Source organism: Notolepis coatsorum (assembly GCF_963971535.1).
Source record: "Notolepis coatsorum genome assembly, contig: SUPER_13_unloc_1, whole genome shotgun sequence".
Classification (NCBI taxonomy): domain Eukaryota; kingdom Metazoa; phylum Chordata; class Actinopteri; order Aulopiformes; family Paralepididae; genus Notolepis; species Notolepis coatsorum.
This window is the reverse complement of record NW_028174869.1, coordinates 127,766-153,540: the sequence shown is the minus strand read 5'-3', so window position 1 is coordinate 153,540 and position 25,775 is coordinate 127,766.

Sequence of the window (25,775 nt, the reverse complement as noted above, 5' to 3'; positions counted from 1 at the left end):
ACAAAGAATATACAAGGGATATCGAACGATATGCAAATATTATACATGGGATCTCAGGCAATAAATATATATATTCGGTTTAATCTGACCCTTTGTAACAGTATCTCTTTACTAACCAAGCTAACCTGAACCAAGCTAACCTGAACCAAGCTAAACTTACCTGAAATAGTCACTGCAGTCACACAGGAGGGCCTTGTGGGCATTCAACTTAGTGCTGTTGACTTTAATAACCACATCACAGAACCTTCCCTCCAGAGGCAGCTCATTAAGGATTGTACAGGACATTGTTTCCTTTTCCATGTGGGGATTTTAAATTGTATCTACAGAATATATTCAAGCTTACAGACAAGTAGCCGGAAACAACAAGTGATATCTTCACTTGTCTTCTGAGATCTTCTGAGAGAATTGTTGAATATATACACTGTGACATCACAAATGTTCTATAATGTTTGATTATGACCTCATACTGTGACATCACAAATGTTCTAGAATGTTTGATTATGACATATTTTTTTTAATTTTATTTATTTATCCTTTATTTATCCAGGAATGTCTCATTGAGATACAACAAGATCTCTTCTTCCAGGGAGTCGTGACCAACACGGCACACAACAAGTTTCAACATAAAAACAGGGCATTAAACAAAAAACATACAATTCAAATATAAATACAGAAGGCCATTTGTGCAGTGGCAAGGAGCACAATCAGATCAGCAATAGCATCAGCTAACCTGAACCAAGCTAAACTTACCTGAAATAGTCACTGCAGTCACACAGGAGGGCCTTGTGGGCATTCAACTCAGTGCTGTTGACTTTAATAACCACATCACAGAGCCTTCCCTCCAGAGGCAGCTCATTAAGGATTGTACAGGACATTGTTTCCTTTTCCATGTGGGGATTTTAAATTGTATCTACAGAATATATTCAAGCTTACAGACAAGTAGCCGGAAACAACAAGTGATATCTTCACTTGTCTTCTGAGATCTGAGATCTTCTGAGAGAATTGTTGAATATATACACTGTGACATCACAAATGTTCTAGAATGTTCTATTATGACATCATACTGTGACATCACAAATGTTCTAGAATTTCCTATTATGACATCATACTGTGACATCACAAATGTTCTAGAATGTTTGATTATGACATCATACTGTGACATCACAATGGAACATGTTTGAGAGGCATTTGAATAATAAAAAAAATATGTTGACATTAAAAAAGAACAAATAAAATGATAAAAAAACTACATAAAACAATGATACAAATTATAATAAATATTTAAGTAAAATGTATAGAAATAAAGAAAAATAAGACAATGAAATAAAGATAATAATTCATTTAAAAGCTATTTTAAAAAGGTAAGTTTTGAGCAGTGCCAACCGAGTCTGCTGTCCTAACAGACTTGGGGTCTGTAGGGTAAGCACTTATTCCCTCTGCCTTGAACATTTATGGAGATGTATGGGCCTTTTAGTCAGTGATAAAAGTGTCTTTCAAGGATAAGTGAGCTCCTGCACTGATTATTATAGTTCAATATTCAATATTTGATCACCAAAACCCCCCAAAAAGCATAAAAAGGCTCATCCCCACCCAAAAAGGGCCCCCAAAAATAGCACAGGCCCAGTGCCCTTTTCAGCCTTTGAGCCCCTGCCCCTCTAAAGTCCTGTGCACGTCCCTGGTAAGGGATATGTACAGATATAGTAACTAGTAAGTAGGGATGTCCGATATTATCGGCCGACCGATATTATCGGCCGATATCGGCAGTAAAATGTGATATCGGAAAATATCGGTATCGGAAAAATTTACCCAGGCAAGCAAGTAAGAACCAATTCTTATTTTATTTATTGTCAAAAGTATGCATGTTGGTTTAATTCAACAACAAGAGATATGTAATGTTAATTTTTACTTTTTTAATTATCATATTTTGCACAGATAATGCTTACATTTAGAAAGCCTTTTGAATGCATCCAGTGAAATTATTAATTACCTGAAATTATTCAGTTTTTTTGGGGGGAAACCCTGCATATATCGGTATCGGTTGATATCGGTATCGGTATCGGTATCGAAATTAAGAGTTGGACAATATCGGAATATCGGTATCGGTAAAAAAGCCAATATCGAGCATCCCTACTAGTAAGAGTAGGTAAGAGATATGTACAGATATAGATATAGTAACTAGTAAGAGATATGTACAGATATAGATATTGTAACTAGTAAGAGTAGGTAAGGGATATGTACAGATATAGATATAGTAACTAGTAAGAGTAGGTAAGGGATATGTACAGATATAGATATAGTAACTAGTAAGAGTAGGTAAGGGATATGTACAGATATAGATATAGTAACTAGTAAGAGTAGGTAAGGGATATGTACAGATATAGATATAATAACTAGTAAGAGATATGTACTAGGGCTGTCAGTTTATCGCGTTAATTAGATTAATTAATTACACCGCTAATTATCGCGTTATGAAAATTTACTCAAAATGTATTAAAAAAAAAATATTATATCTGATTGGTATCTGATTCTAGGGACATGTGATTGATTGAATGAAAATTTTATTTTGAGTAAATTGTAATTAACCAAATGAGAATATCAATAAATTTTATTTTATCTTTGACTGTGAATAACACCATGCTCAAATTGACCAGACCTGAAAGATCTAAACAAATTTATAGATGGAAGATGATTAAACAGAAGGTTTTGTAGATACAGTACTGAATTCTGCCATCCGGACACATGCAATTTGAAATATGATTATAGAATATAGAATATCAGGCATAAAATGGTTATGCGATTAAAATTAATTAATTACAAATCCTGTAATTAATTAGATAAATTGTTTTAATCGCCTGACAGCACTAATATATACAGACATATATAGATATTGTAACTAGTAAGAGTAGGTAAGGGATATGTACAGATATAGATATAGTATCTACAGATATGTAAAGTTTAGCAGTTCCTTATGAAGGAGAAAGGCCCAAGGTAAAGGTCATAGGTAAAATAACTGAGATGAATAAAGAGAAACCTACGGAGAGAGAGAGAGAGAGAGAGAGAGAGAGAGAGAGAGAGAGAGAGAGAGAGAGAGAGAGAGAGAGAGAGAGAGAGAAAGAGAGAGAGGAGAGAGAGAGAGGGGGGGTGGCAGCCTGATTTGAACCGATGACATCACTCCATGGTAAAACACATTAGCAGACCGAGTCACCAGGATCGGTGTCAGTAAATAATGGTCTGAGGTCTTTCATTTTAGAGCCGTGTTGACCCATGTACCACCCAACCAGGTGGTGTATATGCACACACACACACACACACACACACACACACACACACACACACACACACACACACACACACACACACACACACACACACACACACACACACACACACACACACACACACACACACACACTGACAGACACACACACTGACACACACACAGGGCTGCCGCGAGGGGCGTGCAAGAGGTGCGGTCACACAGGGCCTCGCACCTAGAAGGCCTCGCGAAGAAGAAAAAAATACGATTTAACGTTATTAGCTTAACACCCTGTAACTAGCTTTGCAGGAATTAGCCTAGACCAGGGGTGCCCAACCTTTTTTGAACCAAGATCTACTTTTTTATTTACCACCTAGCCGAGAGCTACTAGCCAAAATTGTATATTGTAAGCCGTCATTTGGGGCTTTAAAAAAGCAGCATAATGAACACAAATCTGTCAGTGCCGAGTCCGACCTCATCTTAAATAACAAACAGCATGCTTGTTGTAGTTAACAAAGAGAGGCAGAGTTGATTTAACAAAAAAAAAAAAAAAAAAAAAAAAATTATAATCGAATTTTATTAATTGAGATCTACTTGAAATCAGCCCGCGATCGACTGGTTGGGCACCACTGGCCTAGACCATTCTAGTATAACGTTCATCTTCACAACGCTATAAAACGGGAACGTATTGATGGAAATGTTTTGTCTTTATGGCATATTGAAGGGAAGCTGGCCTTATAGAGTGAGATTAGACGGATCCCAGTGGCCGCGAAAGTGGCAAAAATAAGTATTCATTCATTCATTAATAAAAACATTTTGCACACAGGGCCTCGCATTTAAATTTCACGCAGGGCCTTGCATTCCTCCCAGACGGTACTGCACACACATACTGTACCATCACACCAACATGCACACTAACCGTACTGCACACACATACTGTACCATCACACCAACATGCACACTAACCGTACTGCACACACATACTGTACCATCACACCAACATGCACACTAACCGTACTGCACACACATACTGTACCATCACACCAACATGCACACTAACCGTGGTACTGCAGACACATACTGTACCATCACACCAACATGCACACTAACCGTGGTACTGCACACACATACTGTACCATCACACCAACATGCACACTAACCGTGGTACTGCACACACATACTGTACCATCACACCAACATGCACACTAACCGTGGTACTGCACACACATACTGTACCATCACACCAACATGCACACTAACCGTACTGCACACACATACTGTACCATCACACCAACATGCACACTAACCGTGGTACTGCACACACATACTGTACCATCACACCAACATGCACACTAACCGTGGTCTTCTCGTCCTCCAGGTGGTGTCCAGCAGGGCCGACATGGCCATTGGTTCTCTGACCATCAACGAAGAGAGGTCGGAGGTTGTGGAGTTCTCTGTGCCCTTCGTGGAGACGGGTATCAGCGTCATGGTCTCCCGTAGCAACGGCACCGTCTCCCCATCTGCCTTCCTGGGTGAGCTATATGTTAACTGGGTTAGGGTTAGGGTTACACTAAACTATAATAAACTAAACTATAATAAACTAACCTATAATAATCTATAATAAACGAATCTATAATAAACTAACCTATAATAATTTATAATAAACGAATCTATAATAAACTAACCTATAATAAACTAAACTATAATAAACTAAACTATAATAAACTAAACTATAATAAACTAAACTATAATAATCTATAATAAACGAATCTATAATAAACTAACCTATAATAATTTATAATAAACTAATCTATAATAAACTAACCTATAATAATTTATAATAAACTAATCTATAATAAACTAACCTATAATAATTTATAATAAACTAATCTATAATAAACTAACCTATAATAAACTGAACTATAATAAACTATAATAAACTAACCTATAATAAACTAAACTATAATAAACTATAATAAACTAAACTATAATAAACTAAACTATAATAAACTGAACTATAATAAACTAAACTTTAATAAACTAAACTATAATAAACTGAACTATAATAAACTAAACTTTAATAAACTAAACTATAATAAACTAAACTATAATAAACTAACCTATAATAAACTAAACTATAATAAACTAAACTATAATAAACTCAATTATAATAAACTAAACTATAATAAACTAAACTATAATAAACTAAACTATAATAAACTAAACTATAATAAACTAAACTATAATAAACTAACATAAACTAAACTAAACTATAATAAACTAAACTATAATAAACTAACCTATAATAAACTAAACTATAATAAACTAACCTATAATAAACTAAACTATAATAAACTAAACTATAATAAACTCAATTATAATAAACTAAACTATAATAAACTAAACTATAATAAACTAACATAAACTAAACTAAACTATAATAAACTAAACTATAATAAACTAACCTATAATAAACTAAACTATAATAAACTAAACTATAATAAACTAAACTATAATAAACTAACATAAACTAAACTAAACTATAATAAACTAAACTATAATAAACTAACCTATAATACATTTACATTTACATTTAGTCATTTAGCTGACGCTTTTATCCAAAGCGACTTACAAGTTCTGTACGACAAGTCATCAGGAAGGGCACAACTCTATCAGCTGAGCAACAATGTTCATCAAAGTGTTGCGTGCTACAGTGTAGTTTAGCTTATTAGGACAAGTGCATGACAGTAAGGTTAGTTAGGGTTAGATTTTTTTTTTTTTTTTTTTTTTTTCATATAATGGTTGAAGAAGTGCATCTTTAGTCGACGGCGACAGATTGGACGGGATTCGGCTGTCCTAACTGGGGTGGGTAGTTCATTCCACCATTGTGGGGCAAGGACTGAGAATAGGCGGCTTCTCCTTGATGACCCTCCCGGAGCTGGGATAGGAGTAGGTCTGAGGAAAATAGAGGGTTTAATTCAGCGTGGACAGATTAATTTGCTTTCACGACTAACGATGCAGGCTTACCTGTATGCCTGATATTTGGTGCGAAATTAGCGAACAACGAACATTTTTATTTTTATTTTATATATTTTCCACAAATAAGGGAAGGACTCAAATAGAGCTGCATAGTTCAGGGTTTTATTTCAAAGTAAGTCTACAGATGCCAGTGTTTTCCTCCTTTTCTGTGTTTTATTTCAAAGTAGGTCTACACAGCCAGTATTTTTTCTCCTCTTCATAAGAGTGAGGTTTTCCTTTGTTATAACAGGTAAAAACAGCAATAAAAAGTAAAAATGTTCTTTTTGTTGCTTTATAATTCCATTAATGCAACAAACTGTGCTATAAGTATGAAGTATAATAAATCGCAAATTACTTTGGGTATGCAATTGTCAGGCGTTTTATGCTAAATGTGGGGTATGCTTGGGGATATATAAAACGTTATACACTGTGTTATCTTCATTTTAAGGGTAAATAGGTTGTGCGGCTCCCTGAGCATTTTATTTTGTGGGAGGGGGGAAAAGTGGCTCTTTTGATAGTAAAGGTTGCTGACCCCTGGGTTAGACTCACGTGTCCTGCTGTTCCACATGAGAACATGCGAGATGGAGAGAGGGAGGGAGGGAGAGAAGGAGGGGGGATAGAGAAGGAGGGGGGGAGAGAGAGGGGGGAGAGGGAGGGGGGATAGAGAAGGAGGGGGGAGAGAGGGAGGGAGGGAGAGAAGGGGGGGGATAGAGAAGGAGGGGGGAGAGAGAGGGGGGAGAAAGAGGGGGGGAGAGGGAGGGGGGATAGAGAAGGAGGGGGGGAGAGAGGGAGGGAGGGAGAGAAGGAGGGGGGATAGAGAAGAAGGGGGGAGAGAGGGGGGGAGAGAGAGGGAGGGGGAGAGGGAGGGGGGTATGGAGCACATTGAGGGGGGAGAGAGGGAGGGAGGGAGGGAGGGAGGGAGGGAGGGAGGGAGGGAGGGAGGGAGGGAGGGAGGGAGGGAGGGAGGGAGGGAGGGAGGGAGGGAGGGAGGGAGGGAGGGAGGGAGGGAGGGAGGGAGAGAAGGAGGGGGGTAGAGAAGGAGGGGGGGAGAGAGAGGGGGGAGAGAGAGAGGGGGAGAGGGAGAAGAAGAGAGAGATGGAAAGATAGGAAGAGATAGAGAAATACAGAGATATGGAGAGAGTGAGAGAGATAAAGAGAAGGTGAGAGAGAAAGAACAAGAGACAGAGAGAGAGTGAGAGAGAGAATACAGAGAAGGTGAGATAGAAAGAACAAGAGACAGAGAGAGAGTGAGAGAGAGATTACAGAGAAGGTGAAAGAGAAAGAACAAGAGACAGAGAGAGTGAGAGAGAGAATACAGAGAAGGTGAGAGAGAAAGAACAAGAGACAGAGAGAGAGTGAGAGAGAGAATACAGAGAAGGTGAAAAATAAAGAACAAGAGACAGAGAGAGAGTGAGAGAGAGAATACAGAGAAGGTGAGAGAGAAAGAACAAGAGACAGAGAGAGAGTGAGAGAGAGAATACAGAGAAGGTGAGAGAGAAAGAACAAGAGACAGAGAGAGAGTGAGAGAGATACAGAGAAGGTGAGAGAGAAAGAATGAGAGAGATACAGAGAGATACAGATAGAGAGAATAAGAGAGAGATACAGAGAGAGAGAATAAATAGATACCTTGTGCAGCTCACTCATAATGTATCCACAAGATCTTATGTGATCTTCACTGAACTAATAACCACCATCTTTACTGTTTACCATTTATTAGTCACATAAATAAGGAATCAAATGTGTTGAATCAATCAAATAGGATGAACCAGTGCAGTCGACACAAACGGAACCATTCGTTACTCCAACACCTACGACATTTTCCAATAGCCATTTTTATTATAGAGTAAAAAATCGAGAGAATTACAGTAACTTCATTATAGGTTCAGTTTCTGTAGTGAGCTCTGTCACACTCACATGGTGCAGTAGTGGGGTCTCTCACACTAACATGGTGCAGTAGTGGGGTCTCTCACACTCACATGGTGCAGTAGTGGGGTCTCTCACACTCACATGGTACAGTAGTGGGGTCTCTCACACTCACATGGTGCAGTAGTGGGGTCTCTCACACTAACATGGTGCAGTAGTGGGGTCTCTCACACTCACATGGTGCAGTAGTGGGGTCTCTCACACTCACATGGTACAGTAGTGGGGTCTCTCACACTCACATGGTGCAGTAGTGGGGTCTCTCACACTCACATGGTGCAGTAGTGGGGTCTCTCACACTCACATGGTACAGTAGTGGGGTCTCTCACACTCACATGGTGCAGTAGTGGGGTCTCTCACACTAACATGGTGCAGTAGTGGGGTCTCTCACACTCACATGGTGCAGTAGTGGGGTCTCTCACACTCACATGGTACAGTAGTGGGGTCTCTCACACTCACATGGTGCAGTAGTGGGGTCTCTCACACTCACATGGTACAGTAGTGGGGTCTCTCACACTCACATGGTACAGTAGTGGGGTCTCTCACACTCACATGGTGCAGTAGTGGGGTCTCTCACACTCACATGGTACAGTAGTGGGGTCTCTCACACTCACATGGTACAGTAGTGGGGTCTCTCACACTCACATGGTGCAGTAGTGGGGTCTCTCACACTCACATGGTACAGTAGTGGGGTCTCTCACACTCACATGGTGCAGTAGTGGGGTCTCTCACACTCACATGGTACAGTAGTGGGGTCTCTCACACTCACATGGTGCAGTAGTGGGGTCTCTCACACTCACATGGTGCAGTAGTGGGGTCTCTCACACTCACATGGTGCAGTAGTGGGGTCTCTCACACTCACATGGTGCAGTAGTGGGGTCTCTCACACTCACATGGTACAGTAGTGGGGTCTCTCACACTCACATGGTGCAGTAGTGGGGTCTCTCACACTCACATGGTGCAGTAGTGGGGTCTCTCACACTCACATGGTGCAGTAGTGGGGTCTCTCACACTCACATGGTGCAGTAGTGGGGTCTCTCACACTCACATGGTGCAGTAGTGGGGTCTCTCACACTCACATGGTGCAGTAGTGGGGTCTCTCCGTCTGTCAGAGCAGATTTAAGGGACAATCTGGAACACGTCACGGTTGGATGATGCTGTGCGACTCCAAGGCTGCTTCATGAGCCACTGATGAGGCTGAGGGCTGATTGCTGGTATCTCCAGTCAGCAGGAAGCAGGGAAGTGAAGTGTGGAAGTAATGTGTGGAAGTAATGTGTGGAAGTAATGTGTGGAAGTAATGTAGTAATGTGTGGAAGTAATGTGTGGAAGTAATGTAGTAATGTGTGGAAGTAATGTAGTAATGTGTGGAAATGATGTGTGGAAGTAATGTAGTAATGTGTGGAAGTAATGTGTGGAAGTAATGTAGTAATGTGTGGAAGTAATGTAGTAATGTGTGGAAGTAATGTGTGGAAGTAATGTAGTAATGTGTGGAAGTAATGTAGTAATGTGTGGAAGTAATGTAGTAATGTGTGGAAGTAATGTGTGGAAGTAATGTAGTAATGTGTGGAAGTAATGTGTGGAAGTAATGTAGTAATGTGTGGAAGTAATGTGTGGAAGTAATGTAGTAATGTGTGGAAGTAATGTAGTAATGTGTGGAAGTAATGTGTGGAAGTAATGTAGTAATGTGTGGAAGTAATGTGTGGAAGTAATGTAGTAATGTGTGGAAGTAATGTGTGGAAGTAATGTAGTAATGTGTGGAAGTAATGTAGTAATGTGTGGAAGTAATGTGTGGAAGTAATGTAGTAATGTGTGGAAGTAATGTAGTAATGTGTGGAAGTAATGTGTGGAAGTAATGTAGTAATGTGTGGAAGTAATGTAGTAATGTGTGGAAGTAATGTGTGGAAGTAATGTGTGGAAGTAATGTAGTAATGTGTGGAAGTAATGTGTGGAAGTAATGTAGTAAAGTGTGGAAGTAATGTGTGGAAGGAGGGAAGGTAAGATGGAGCTGGGGTGAGGAGGAGGTGATGAGGGGTGAGGAGGAGGTGATGAGGGGTGAGGAGGAGGTGATGAGGGGTGAGGAGGAGGTGATGAGGGGTGAGGAGGAGGTGATGAGGGGTGAGGAGGATGTTTTGATTGATTGATTGATTGATTGATTGATTGATTGATTGATTGAACATTTTATTAACAGATTGCAGAATGGGTACAGTACAGCTCAATACATACAATTGTTAAGGGGATGCAGACCTGAGAAAGACTTTCGTCTTGTTTACATCAGGGTCCCCCATTTTCAATTCACCATAACATATATGACATACATGACATACAGGTAGATAATACTGCTACAGTACATCTATACATTTATGACATACCAGATTTACAAATACAGTACTGTTTGTGATACAAGAAGAGTCTAAAAAGAGAGTATATACATTTGACGAAGAAACTGTACATTGGAGGAGTTTGGTAGGAAGGAGGTTGGTAGGTGGGGTGGAGGGGGGGGTTGGGTAGGTGGGGTGGTTGTGGGGAAAGTGTACATTGGAGGTGGTGGGGTGGGGGGGGGGGGTTGGGTAGGCGGGGTGGGGGGGGTGATGTAACTGTACATTGGATTATCGACGAAACCTTACTTGGTCCCAAGAAGAGGGTCTTGTGTATTATTGGGTTAGGACATTTATTGGGGCCAGTTTCGATATCCAGCCACCCGTACGTGTTCTTTGAGAGAGTTTTTGAAAGTGGGTAGTTATTCACATTCCTTTACAGCTGTGGGTAGGGCGTTCCACATTGATGTGGCATAATTGCGAAACGTGTTTAGTCCCTTGTTTGAGCCGAATCTGGGTTTAACATGATTTGTGGAGCTCCCTCTGGTGTTGTGATCGTGGTATTCACTGACCTTTGGGAAGTATTTTGACATGTACATGGGTACCTTGGTCGTGTAGTGTATCTTGTAGACCAGGCCCATTGCAAGTTGCTGTACTCTGTCGTCTACTCTAAGCCATCCTAGGTTGTCAAAGTGGGCAGGGGTGAGGTGGGTTCTAGGAGTCAGGTCAAGCAGTAGTCTGACCAGTTTGTTTTGAGATCTTTGTAATTTTGTTTTTAGCGCCTTTGAGGTGCTTTGGTACCATGAGGTGCAAGCATAGTCGTAGTACCCTTGAATGAGTGCTCCTGCCAGAGTCTTCAGGGTATTCTTGTTTACCAGTGAGGAGATCCGGTACAAGAATCGTGTTCGTTGGTTGACTTTTTTTTATTACATTGGATGCCATTTTGTCACAGGAAAGATTTGCCTCTAGGATGGAACCCAGGTAGGTAATATCTTCTTTCCTTGTGACAATATTGTCACCCACTGTAACTGAGAAGCCGTCAGTCTTGCTGAGTTTGTTATTTGAACCGAAGATAATGGACTCTGTTTTACCCATGTGTAATGATAGTTTGTTATCAGCGAGCCATATGCAGATTCTGCCTAGTTCCGAGCTGAGGGTTTTTTCAACCTGTAACTTGTTCTTGTCATTGACCAGCAGGGCTGAGTCGTCCGCAAACAGGAACAAGTTGCAGTCACAAGCTGACGACATGTCATTTGCATAAATTAGGAACAGTAGCGGACCTAGTATGCTTCCTTGTGGAACACCACAGCTCACTGTGATGGGGGGGGGGGGGTAGGGTACCGTTTACCTCCACCATCTGCTCTCTCCCTTCCAGGTAGGATTGCATCCAGCTCACTGATAGACTATCAAAACCAATTGCTTTTAGCTTGTCAATCAGAATGGTGTGATTGACAGTGTTGAAGGCCTTTTGTAGGTCCAGCATGACCATGCCACAGTATTTGCCCGCGTCCACCTCTTGTTTGATGTGGTCGTTTAAATAGAGAAGGCATGTGTCAGTGGAGTGGGATGTTCTGAAGCCAGATTGGAATTTGTAGATTAGATTTTTTTTCCGCAAGGTATTTTTCGACCTGTTCGTATACTATTCTTTTCCATGACTTTCGAGATGGATGTTAGGATAGAAACAGGGCGGTAGTTGCCAGGGTCTAATTTACTGCCTTTTTGTGCAGGGGTGTTACAATTTTGAAGTCCTTGGGGACGTGTCCCTGTTTTATGGTGAGCTTTATTATGTGTGTGATGACTGGGGTGATGGCGGCTGCTGAGTCTCTGAGGAACCTGGAGGGGATGTTGTCATGGCCAGTGGCCTTGTTAGGTTGGAGGGCACTCAGTTTATTGAGTACCTCATCTGTTGTTACCATTTCCAGTTTGAAGTCGTCTTTGTGGACCCCTAGGTTTTTGTAGTATGCTACTATGTGTTCTACCCCATAATGCCCTGAGTGGGAGGGTAGTTTGTTTACCAGTGTTGTGGCTATGTTTGTGAAGCAACTGTTTAAGTAATTGGCTACATCCAGCTTGTCTGTGATGAGCGTGTTGTCCGTCTTTATGTTTATGTTTGAGAATCTGGTTTTAAGTTTTTTACTGCAGCCTAGTTGGTTATTGAGTAATTTCACTTTGGGGAGGTGATGGGGAGCGGAGCGGGAGCCAGAGGCAGCAGGGCTCTGATAGGCAGTGGTTTCAGTAGAGACTCACAGGATGAGATGACTCACGTCTCTGTCAGGCTCACTGTCCTCATTCACAAGCCGGAGAGACGGCCTTGAGAATGTAAATCTTTTTCAAATTAAATTATGTCTCCATTCGCTTTCATGCTGGAAGACTTTCTTTTCAGCCATCCAGACAGTTGACATTCACCATCGTACAGCTTGTATGGGTCCGGCTCTGTCTAGAAGGAGAGGGATGAGACAGTTAAAGTGGAATGTCACCAGTTTGAAGAATCCACAGCATGTTATGTCTGTTGCCCCAGGACAGTTAGATCTATGTGAACGCTCTACTGAAGCTACAATTCAGAGGGAGAACTTTTTTTGTATCTACTTTTTCTCCCCTCTTTTTTCCGTATTTTCTCCCATCCCAATTTAGTCGTTATGCCAATTCCCTTCCTGGTCATTGCATGCTTTTGCCCCCTACTGTCGGCCTAGGGAGGGAGAAGACTACCACATGTCTTCCTCCGATACATGTGGAGTCAGCCAGCCGCTTCTTTTCACCTGACAGCGAGGACTCTCACCGGGGGAGTGTAACGCGTGGGAGCATCACACTACCTCCCTCAGATCCCTTCCCTGCTGAGCAGGTGCCCCGACCGACCAGTAGGAGTCGCTGTTTACAATGACCAGGATACACACCCCACCGGCTTCCCACCCGCTAACACTGCCAATTGTGTTAGTGGGGACGACTGACCAAGCCGGAGGTACCGCTGACAGCTGGATTCGATCCCAGAGTCTCTGCGGTGGTAGGCGAGCGCTTAGTCCGCTGCGCTACCCAGCCGGGCCCCAGAGGGAGAACTCTTGAATTTGTGTTGCCATCTGGATGTAAAAGAAACGATAGTGGGGGATGATAGTGTCGGCTAATGTTGCTATGAAGCTGACCACAACATCCCATAGTCACTGGAGCTCGACCGGGGCATGGCACATAGGCCTCTTACATGGCTGTCCTCGACTAAAGACATTTTTAGTCATCTAATAATCATAGGATTTTGATGAATAATCTATGAGTTGATTTAAGTGACAATCTGTAGAATTGTGTTTCCTACATGCAGTCATGCAGAAGGACCTCTTTACATTGAGTGCTTAATCAGAGATGTGCCTAATGGACTAAAGCCCTGTTCAGATGGGATTAGTGGTCCAGGGGGAGGTGGGGAATGTAAAAACAACCAGAGCACCTCCAAGCTCCATTCAGTCCCGTCCCAATCTGCCGTGTCAGTAACCTTTACAGACTTGCCCGCCCACGCCTTGTAAGCACTTCTGGCCTCTGTCACCTGCTGTTAAAAGCCCCGTCCAAACGACCCCAGACAAGAACAAGTCCCTGAGGACACGTCCCCGGCAGTATTGTTGTCAGCTAGTCCTTCCGCTTGTCGTTCATTGCCTCGGGTGGAGAATACATTAGTGTGACAAGGCTATTGCTTAATGAAAATAAATATTGCAGATGGCACAGTAGGTTGGTATGTATCCCATTCATTATTCTAACCTTGCTTGTCATGTATTCTATTTTTCATTGAAAAAATTACACATTACGTTTGTTTACCAATGATCTTCACTGTTATTAGTGAAATATAAGATTATATAAATCTCAGGGCATTGAGTCAGAAACCGGCACATATTGACGCGAGGAAGTGGCGCAGGCAAAAGTGAGTGTAGTCTTTTGAAGGAAGAGACCCAAGGGCTTTTGATCGGCTTTCGAATTTCAAAAAACGACACTACCCAGCTCATGCCAGCCCCTGTCAATCATCTGACTTCTCGATTTACTTTTTTATTTATCTTATTTTTCTAGATGATCTCCCAGAAACCAGAACGTTATTGCCATAAAACAGAACACACTTAGTTTCTCTACCTTTCTGTGAGCGCCTAGCAAAAAACCGTGTTGCAATCTAATGAAAAATGGTGGAGAAATGTACATTATGAAAAAGTAACTGTACTTACAGTAGTTTTCTTTCACGGTTTGTGAATCATGCCTGGTGATACTAAATCCAGATTGAACTCTGCCACTGGAAAGGGGAGATTTGGCCCGATCCATAGATGTGTGACTTGGCCATAATAAGTACTGTAAGGGCAGTTGTCATGGTGAGGGACTCAGTCGAGGGGGGCAGTTGTCATGGTGATCCTCAGGGAGCTCCACCCCTGGTTTATTCTGAAGACAACAAAAAGATAGCGTTGTAATAATTATACAAATACCGTTTCCCACTATTACAGATTCACTTTAAGTAAGTGGCCAATTACATATCCTAAGTATTAGCAGACAGAGAGAGGGACAGAGAGAGAGAGAGGGACAGAGATAGAGAGAGAGAGACAGTCTCTCTCTCTCTCTCTCTCTCTCTCTCTCTCTCTCTCTCTCTTATCAAGTATGGCATCGTGGTTTAGTCATGGTTCTCTGATTCCTATAGCTTTGGGGTTGAATTGTTCTCTCTAACCCTAACTAACCTTACTGTCATGCACTTGTCCTAATAAACTAACCTACACTGTAGCACGCAACACTTTGATGAACATTGTTAGTCAGCTGATAGAGCTGTACCCTTCCTGATGACTTGTCGTACAGAACTTGTAAGTCGCTTTGGATAAAAGCGTCAGCTAAATGACTACATGGTAAATGTTGTTAATTTTCACAAAATTGTTTAAAGATGGAGGAAGCCAGGAGACTAGTAGGTTGATGTGTTAACGGTTTTCCATCCTCATCCCCTTCCTATGGAGCAGGGAGTAGCCTCCCACTGCATTTCAGCTTTGGTAGATGCACTGCATTTATAGAACAGCTTTTATTCAAAGCGTTTTACAACGTGTTCCTCACATTCACCTGTTCACTCACCACATTCACACACTGAGGGTGGAGGCGACCATGCAAGGTGCCAACCTGCTCATCGGGAGCAATTAGGGGTTAAGTGTCTTGCTCAAGGACACCTTGCCCTACCATACCCTATCCTACACTACCCTATCCTACCCAACCCAGCCCAACCCAACCCAACCCAACCCAACCCAACCCAACCCAACCCAACCCAACCCAACCCAACCCAACCCAGCCCAACCCAACCCAACCCAACCCAACCCAACCCAACCCAACCCAACGCAACCCAACCCAACCCTACCCAGCAGACTAGTTCTGCTGACTAGGAGACTAGGGAACTAGGAGACTATGATACTAGTTCTGCTGACTAGGAGACTAGGGAACTAGGAGACTATGATACTAGTTCTGCTGACTAGGAGACTAGGGATCATCTGGCCCTTAACAGTAGAGATGGTCAAAAGCACTGTTTTATTAAAGAAGGCTGGAAAATCGCCTGGTCTGGGTGGCTTTCTCTCAGAATATTATTAGAAGCATGTTGATAAATTGGCTCCTATCCTTATAACTGTGTATGAAGAATCGTTCTTACTGGGGAAACTGCCAGAAACATTGAATGAAGCTCTGATCTCCTTAATGGACCCCACCGATCCAAGAAGTTTTAGACCGATTAGTTTGAGTAATGTGGACTGTAAAATTCAAACGAGGCTGGAAAATATTTAACCGCACTTAATACATTCAGATCAAGTAGGATTCATAAAGGGAAGGTCATCTATGGATAATGTTACGCCTATTACACCTTGTTCGGCTTAATTGGGATGAAAATCCTAATAGCTGCCTTCTCCTTGGTTGCCCAAAAGGCGTTCGATAGGGTGGAGTGGGGCTTTTTACATTATTTTCTTTTTTTTACTTTTATTTATAGCATTTTCAGCTTTTTGCGGCCACGCAGGACCGATAGAGGGAGAGAGGGAGACCGGGAGGAGAGGTAGGGAAGACATGCGGCAAATGGTCGCCGGGACTGGGAAACGAACCCGGGACGACCGCTTCGCGACTCAGTGCGCTATGTGGTGTGCTACTGGAGAGCCCCTTTACATTATTCTCTTAAAACATTTGGGTGTTGGGAGAATTTTTATCAAGTTTCAAGTTTCTTTAATATTTGTCATACAGAAGTACAGAATACTTTTATACAAAATGCTTCTTACTGTTACGCTCCAGAGACTGCTAGACAAAAGATAAGTATGAAATAAAATAACATAGTAAAATTAGAAGTAAAAAAATGAGGTCACAGTGTTCAGTTTAGACATATGTACAATGTTCGATGCAGAATAGACGTAACTGAGTTACCATACAATATACAATACTGTGCAGTGTACTAATATACAATACTATATAGTGCAAGGCAGAAATGGGACGAGGTGCAATTTAGGTACAATTCACAGTAGGTGTACGAGTTGTAGTGCAAATCCTTTATCAATAAATATAAAGTGTAAAGTGTGTTTGTGTGATCTAAAGTGTGGAGAGTGGGTGCTGCAGTGTGTTGTTTGTCAAATGTGTGAATGTAATTCATTTCGATCCTCGGGCATCACTAACAACAAATGGATTGATATCGCCCTTCTTTAACCTACTGTAACACGTGTGACCAGACAAGGAGGTCCCCTCAGTCCTTTACACTTTACGCTATTCCTGGAAACCCTGGCCACTGCAATCAGGGCAGAAATTGCATTGCCTGTCTGTATATACCTGCATATAATCATTTGTACATATCTGTACATATCTGTAGATACTATATATTATGTACATCGCTGTAGATATTATATCTATATCTGTGCATATAACCTATATCTGTACATCTCTGTAGATACTATATCTATAGCTGTACATATCCTTTACTTACTCTTACTAGTTACACTGCTGGCCTGTATGACTTACTACCATAGTGTCCTTATACCTGTATCACTGTACATATTAATACTACAATCTGATTATCACTGATCACTATCAGTACTAATGTATATATTTTATATCCAGTTTAACCATCGGTACATTGTATATTACTACTGTTGGTCCTATAACAAAAAGAGAAATGTTTCAGAGCAATATGGGGAAACTTACTCCTTGGATCAAACCCCAAGTTACAAGTATTGGTGTTATAATAGACTCAGACCTAAGCTTTAAATCACTCATCAACAAGGTGACAAAAACATCATTCTTCCACCTTGGAAACATAGCTAAGGTACGGCCGTTTATAAATAAAAAGGATGTTGAAAAACTGATCCATGTCTTTATCCCAAGCTGACTCAACTACTGTAATGCACTCCTCACTGGCCTCCCGAAAATAAACACAGAACGACTCCAAATCATTCAAAACTCTGCAGATAGGCTACTAACTAGAACCAAGAGGAGAGACCACATCAGTCCAGTGTTAGCTACTCTGCAGCTAGGCTACTAACTAGAACCAAGAGGAGAGACCACATCAGTCCAGTGTTAGCTACTTTGCAGCTAGGCTACTAACTAGAACCAAGAGGAGAGACCACATCAGTCCAGTGTTAGCTACTCTGCATCTAAGCTACTAACTAGAACCAAGAGGAGAGACCACATCAGTCCAGTGTTAGCTACTCTGCATCTAAGCTACTAACTAGAACCAAGAGGAGAGACCACATCAGTCCAGTGTTAGCTACTCTGCATCTAAGCTACTAACTAGAACCAAGAGGAGAGACCACATCAGTCCAGTGTTAGCTACTCTGCAGCTAGGCTACTAACTAGAACCAAGAGGAGAAACCACATCAGTCCAGTGTTAGCTACTCTGCAGCTAGGCTACTAACTAGAAACAAGAGGAGAGACCACATCAGTCCAGTATTAGCTACTCTGCAGCTAGGCTACTAACTAGAACCAAGAGGAGAAACCACATCAGTCCAGTGTTAGCTACTCTGCAGCTAGGCTACTAACTAGAACCAAGAGGAGAGACCACATCAGTCCAGTGTTAGCTACTCTGCAGCTAGGCTACTAACTAGAAACAAGAGGAGAGACCACATCAGTCCAGTGTTAGCTACTCTGCAGCTAGGCTACTAACTAGAAACAAGAGGAGAGACCACATCAGTCCAGTGTTAGCTACTCTGCAGCTAGGCTACTAACTAGAACCAAGAGGAGAAACCACATCAGTCCAGTGTTAGCTACTCTGCAGCTAGGCTACTAACTAGAACTCGTACACCTTACTGTAAATTGTACCTAAATTGTACCTCATCCCATTTCTGCTTTGCACTATATAGTATTGTATATTAGTACACTGCATAGTATATTGTATATTATATGGTAACTCAGTTACGTCTATTCTGCATCGAACATTGTACATATGTCTATACTGAACACTGTGACCTCATTTTTTACTTCTAATTTACATGCTATACTATGTTATTTCATACTTATCTTGTCTAGCACAGTCTCTGGAGCGTAACAGTAAGAAGCATTTTGTATAAAAGTATTCTGTACTTCTGTATGACAACTATTAAAGAAACTTAAAACTTGAGAACCAAGAGGAGAGACCACATCAGTCCAGTGTTAGCTACTCTGCAGCTAGGCTACTACCTAGAACCAAGAGGAGAGACCACATCAGTTCAGTATTAGCTACTCTGCAGCTAGGCTACTAACAAGAACCAAGAGGAGAGACCACATCAGTCCAGTGTTAGCTACTCTGCAGCTAGGCTATTAACTAGAACCAAGAGGAGAGACCACATCAGTCCAGTGTTAGCTACTCTACAGCTAGGCTACTAACTAGAACCAAGAGGAGAGACCACATCAGTCCAGTGTTAGCTATTCTGCAGCTAGGCTACTAACTAGAACCAAGAGGAGAGACCACATCAGTTCAGTATTAGCTACTCTGCAGCTAGGCTACTAACTAGAACCAAGAGGCGAGACCACATCAGTCCAGTGTTAGCTACTCTGCAGCTAGGCTATTAACTAGAACCAAGAGGAGAGACCACATCAGTCCAGTGTTAGCTACTCTGCAGCTATGCTATTAACTAGAACCAAGAGGAGAGACCACATCAGTCCAGTGTTAGCTACTCTGCAGCTACGCTACTAACTAGAACCAAGAGGAGAGACCACATCAGTCCAGTATTAGCTACTCTGCAGCTAGGCTACTAACTAGAACCAAGAGGAGAGACCACATCAGTCCAGTGTTAGCTACTCTGCAGCAAGGCTACTAACTAGAACCAAGAGGAGAGACCACATCAGTCCAGTGTAAGCTACTCTGCAGCTAGGCTATTAACTAGAACCAAGAGGAGAGACCACATCAGTTCAGTATTAGCTACTCTGCAGCTAGGCTACTAACTAGAACCAAGAGGAGAGACCACATCAGTCCAGTGTTAGCTACTCTACAGCTAGGCTACTAACTAGAACCAAGAGCAGAGACCACATCAGTCCAGTGTTAGCTACTCTGCAGCTAGGCTACTAACTAGAACCAAGAGGAGAGACCACATCAGTCCAGTGTTAGCTACTCTGCAGCTAGGCTACTAACTAGAACCAAGAGGAGAGACCACATCAGTCCAGTGTTAGCTACTCTGCAGCTAGGCTACTAACTAGAACCAAGAGGAGAGACCACATCAGTCCAGTGTTAGCTACTCTGCAGCTAGGCTATTAACTAGAACCAAGAGGAGAGACCACATCAGTCCAGTGTTAGCTACTCTGCAGCAAGGCTACTAACTAGAACCAAGAGGAGAGACCACATCAGTCCAGTGTTAGCTACTCTGCATCTAAGCTACTAACTAGAACCAAGAGGAGAGACCACATCAGTCCAGTGTTAGCTACTCTGCAGCTAGGCTACTAACTAGAACCAAGAGGAGAAACCACATCAGTCCAGTGTTAGCTACTCTGCAGCTAGGCTACTAACTAGAAACAAGAGGAGAGACCACATCAGTCCAGTGTTAGCTACTCTGCAGCTAGGCTACTAACTAGAACCAAGAGGAGAAACCACATCAGTCCAGTGTTAGCTACTCTGCAGCTAGGCTACTAACTAGAACCAAGAGGAGAGACCACATCAGTCCAGTGTTAGCTACTCTGCAGCTAGGCTACTAACTAGAAACAAGAGGAGAGACCACATCAGTCCAGTGTTAGCTACTCTGCAGCTAGGCTACTAACTAGAAACAAGAGGAGAGACCACATCAGTCCAGTGTTAGCTACTCTGCAGCTAGGCTACTAACTAGAACCAATAGGAGAGACCACATCAGTCCAGTGTTAGCTACTCTACAGCTAGGCTACTAACTAGAACCAAGAGCAGAGACCACATCAGTCCAGTGTTAGCTACTCTGCAGCTAGGCTACTAACTAGAACCAAGAGGAGAAACCACATCAGTCCAGTGTTAGCTACTCTGTAGCTAGGCTACTAACTAGAACTCGTACACCTTACTGTAAATTGTACCTAAATTGTACCTCATCCCATTTCTGCTTTGCACTATATAGTATTGTATATTAGTACACTGCATAGTATATTGTATATTATATGGTAACTCAGTTACGTCTATTCTGCATCGAACATTGTACATATGTCTATACTGAACACTGTGACCTCATTTTTTACTTCTAATTTACATGCTATACTATGTTATTTCATACTTATCTTGTCTAGCACAGTCTCTGGAGCGTAACAGTAAGAAGCATTTTGTATAAAAGTATTCTGTACTTCTGTATGACAACTATTAAAGAAACTTAAAACTTGAGAACCAAGAGGAGAGACCACATCAGTCCAGTGTTAGCTACTCTGCAGCTAGGCTACTACCTAGAACCAAGAGGAGAGACCACATCAGTTCAGTATTAGCTACTCTGCAGCTAGGCTACTAACAAGAACCAAGAGGAGAGACCACATCAGTCCAGTGTTAGCTACTCTGCAGCTAGGCTACTAACTAGAACTCGTACACCTTACTGTAAATTGTACCTAAATTGTACCTCATCCCATTTCTGCTTTGCACTATATAGTATTGTATATTAGTACTGTTGTGAAGGGCCAGATTAAACCGAATATATATATTTATTTATATATATATATTTAATTGTATTTGTATATTCTCTAATATTCCCTGATATCCCTTGTATATTCCTTGTACAATATGCATTGAATATCCATTCTAGCCTACTGAACATCCCATAATAGTCTCCATTCTACTATTGGTCGAGACCTTGGTGCCAGGCTGCCATACCCCTCAGACCCAGTTCAAACGTACCGCTCCACATGTACGAACAAGTCCTAGTTCCGCGTAGGAATCTGGCTACCGCACCACTAATGGGACTATTTGTTCATAGTGCGTATATATACTGCGCTACTAAAGTAGGACTTCCTTTTCAGTCCAGTTTCTTACCCTCCAATAGAGTCACAGACGTAAAGCCTCCCCGCGACGCCACGTGTGGGAGTAAGGCCAAGTTCGCCTACCATCGGTATAGAGACATCGTGTATATTAATATTTGAATAGTCATATTTGGCACTATATCGTAGAGTTGGACGTAGTCTATTAAGCTAATAATAGTCTGTTAATATATAGTGCTTCGTGCGGTGAGAATACTACCGTAGTCAGTACCCCATCGTTTCGGGCAGAGAACTGGCTGCTTACCCAGGGTGGTTGACCCCACGTGAAGCTGCACCCGAGGAGCCCCAGAGCCGACGAGCGAGTGGACCTGTATACCGGATTATTCTACCGACGACAGCCCGCCTTCCCAGGCACGGATTATGCTTTGTATACATTGATTATTCCATGGATAAAGACCCCCGACACTGCCGTGTGTTGGAACCCCCCCCCCTGGAGAGGACGCAAGGTGAGGAGACGCTCTGCAAGACGAGGTCGCTTCACGTCTCTCCTCCGTGGACCGGATGACGCCGGCCCACAAAGAGTCCACCTGCTTTCATCTGTGGTCCAAGGATCGCCGGCGCATTGAACGGCACTACAGTGGGTTCACCTGGGATACCCTTGGCCGGATGAGGCAGCCGGATTCTACCCCCCCCCCTTCCTACTCCTGTCGGCTTACAAGCGACCGGATTAACCCCCTCTAGTGTATCCAGTATATAATCATTAAAGTATCATTGCTGTTATTCCTTAAACTATTCCAGGTCGTATATGTACCACCTGCGCCTTCAGAGATTGGACATTCTCTATTGATATACCGACGAATACTCTTGCCATAAAAGTGCATACTAATTCCATTCATAAATGTGATTGATTTGATTAAGTGCTTGCTCTACACACCATCGCTGTGTAGAAATAAAGACCTATTTCTAATTCGTACATTTGTGTTGGATCCGTTTCATCTACGTGACAGTGTTCATCATAATATATTTATGCTGTGTACTGGGTGGCCGAATATTAAGTACAAAGGTAGTGGTAGTAAGTATCATATCTAGTAATACAGTCAGGGAATTGTACCCCTCAGTTACAATTGGTCCTTCGAGCCGGAGGGTAATCAGTGTAATATTAATATAGTGTTATTAATATTGAAATGGCCTATGATGAACACTCCACGAAACGATCCTCCTAACCAACGCCCGCAGCGCGAACGACGGCTCCCTCAGTACTTAGAGGCCTACGCTGTCAGTCAACAACCTAGTCTTCTACTAACAGTAAACGCGGTAAAACTAGAAAGTAAAAGTATGTCTAACCCCAACGCCCAGACTACCCCGACCATAGAGGCCCCTACGGGCTCTAATGTAACTGACCAAGTTCACGGTGGGGACCAGTGGGAACCAGACATGACTTCACACCCCGCCAGTACTGAAGAAGTAGTCCCCGATGAGTCCCGGGAGGAATACAACGCTACCGAGAGAGAACTCGGCACGGAAGAAGACGGGGAGAGCACCGTGGAGATAGAGCTCCAAGGCTCCGCAAGGAGTACCCCGAGGGAAGGCTCCCCTATACAACCGCCTTCTCCCAGCGAGGCAGAGAGGACCCTACAGCAGGCCTTCCTCATCAGCCTGAACGCCGCTGCTGAACGCGACCGACTGCAGATCCAGCAGCGAAGCGAACACGAGCAGATACGTCTAGAAATAAGACGCATTCAGATGGAAGAGAATGTGGCCCAAGAACGAGCCGGTGCTCAACGGGACGCAGCGCGCGACAGACAGCAGTCGCAACTAATACAACAGCTGATCAGACGGACAACACCCTCTCCCTCCGCCAGAGGCTCCAGGAACTCGTCTAGACACACCTCCAGGGCGGCACCCCCTAGCCGAGTAAACAACCCTGAACTTGACCAACAGACGAGGTCTATACCCCCCACAGACCACCTCCCCCCACCGGTCCAAGCGAGACCTAGCAACCGGGAAGGAGCAGCATATCCTGTGGAGAGGCTAAACCAGAGACTACAAGCACTGGATGACCTAACTGAAGACGAAGAGGAAGAGGAGGAGAACCACGCCCGAAGACAGCACAGTACTCTACCGGACCAGGAGGTCCGGTACAGCCCAGGCTATACTCCCGCGGAGCTGCGCTACAGACCCCCGACTCTATACACGGGTGAGCACAACGCACGACCCGCACCAAGGAACAGCACCTGGACAAGCGGGCCATGGTACACTGCCGGTACCAGCCCATACCAAGGAGCGGGAGGAGACTCGCCTAGGAGGCCTCTCCCCCAACGCTCGCCGATGTATCCACAGTCAGCGTCATACATTGGCACGCCTATGGTACCCGACTTCACCCAAGAGAACCGGGCCCAGTATACAGAACTCCGCATGTGTCTGGAGACCATGTTGGTGGATGTATTGGATGAACGCCACAAATACGCCATCCTACTGAAGCACTTAAAGGTGCCCCGCGCACATAATATAGCGCTCGCCTACGCGACTTCCACCACCCCATACACAGCAGCGCTGGTAGCATTGGACCAGAGGTATGGGCGCATATGTGATTACGTGATCCAGGAGATCCGACACATCGACCGCTTACCCCCAGCAATAGACAATCGAGCACTGGACGACCTGTCCATCAGAGTGCAGTCCCTGGTAGGGATGTTGGGAGCGCAAAGAGAGAAGGGGAGGCATGAACTTTACGCCAACTCAAATGTGGAAAGGATTCTGGAGAAGCTGCCGCCCGCTCGTCAGGAGCGCTTTAGGCGGCAGAGGGACCACAGAGACCCGAATGGCCCCGAACCGAACCTCCTCGATCTAGCAGACTTCCTGGCGAGAGAAGTCAGCAGCCTACGGCTAGATACATTCGGAGAGAAGGAACCAGACGACTAAATGATGGAAGAAGATCGGTGACCGTGATGCACCAATCGGAGTCAGTACCGAGCAGCAGGAGCCACAGTACCCCCTCCAGAACGGAGAAGTGGAAGATAGTGTGCCCCTACTGTGAGAAAGAACACTGGCTAGCGCAATGTGACTCCTTCCCCAAGCTGAACGCGGAGGAAGCCAGTCAATGGATAAAGTCCAACAAGCGCTGCTTTCGCTGTGCGCGCTCACACATGGCAGCCGAATGCCGCTTAAAGAAAAGGTGCACCAAGTGCGATGGAGCCCATCTGGACATACTTCACGACAGTAACAGACGGCGCCCTTCACCCGCACCATCCAGCCGCAAAGCGAGCGTCATGTACATCGATCCCGCCAGCAGCAGTGGAGCCCGAGTACTCCTAAAAGTAGTGCGTGTGACACTAAGCTACCAGAATAAAGTCCTGGACACTTACGCCGTCCTCGATGACGGGTCAGAGAAGACCCTGCTGCTCGCCTCCGCTGCGGCCCAGCTAGGGCTGCGGGGAAGCGAAACCCAAATGACAATTCGGACAATAAGACGAGATTTGAAGACGATAAAGGGCGAGAATGTCTCATTCTCTATCGCAGCAAGCGGCCAGCCTGAGCGACGGTACCAGATTACAGACGCTTTCACCAGCCAAGAAATAGGACTGTCGCGGTACACATACCCCGTCGCCAAGCTGATGGAGAAATATGCACATCTGCGCAAGTTACCGATCCCGCTCATAGACAATGCTATGCCGACCCTGTTGATAGGCTCCGACCATGCAGACCTCATTGTCCCGATAGACCGGGTTCATACCGGACCCCGAGGCTGTCCTGCAGCAGTCGAGACCCGTTTGGGATGGACTCTCCAAGGCCCGCTCGCCAAATCTCTCAACCGAAGTACAGCCACTAGATGTCTCCACTCCCGAGTCACAGAGGGAGAAACCGCACTCCTGCAACACGTAGAGCGGCTATGGACCTTGGAACAAATGCCCTTTAAGAACGGAAAGAAAGACATTCGCTCTAAA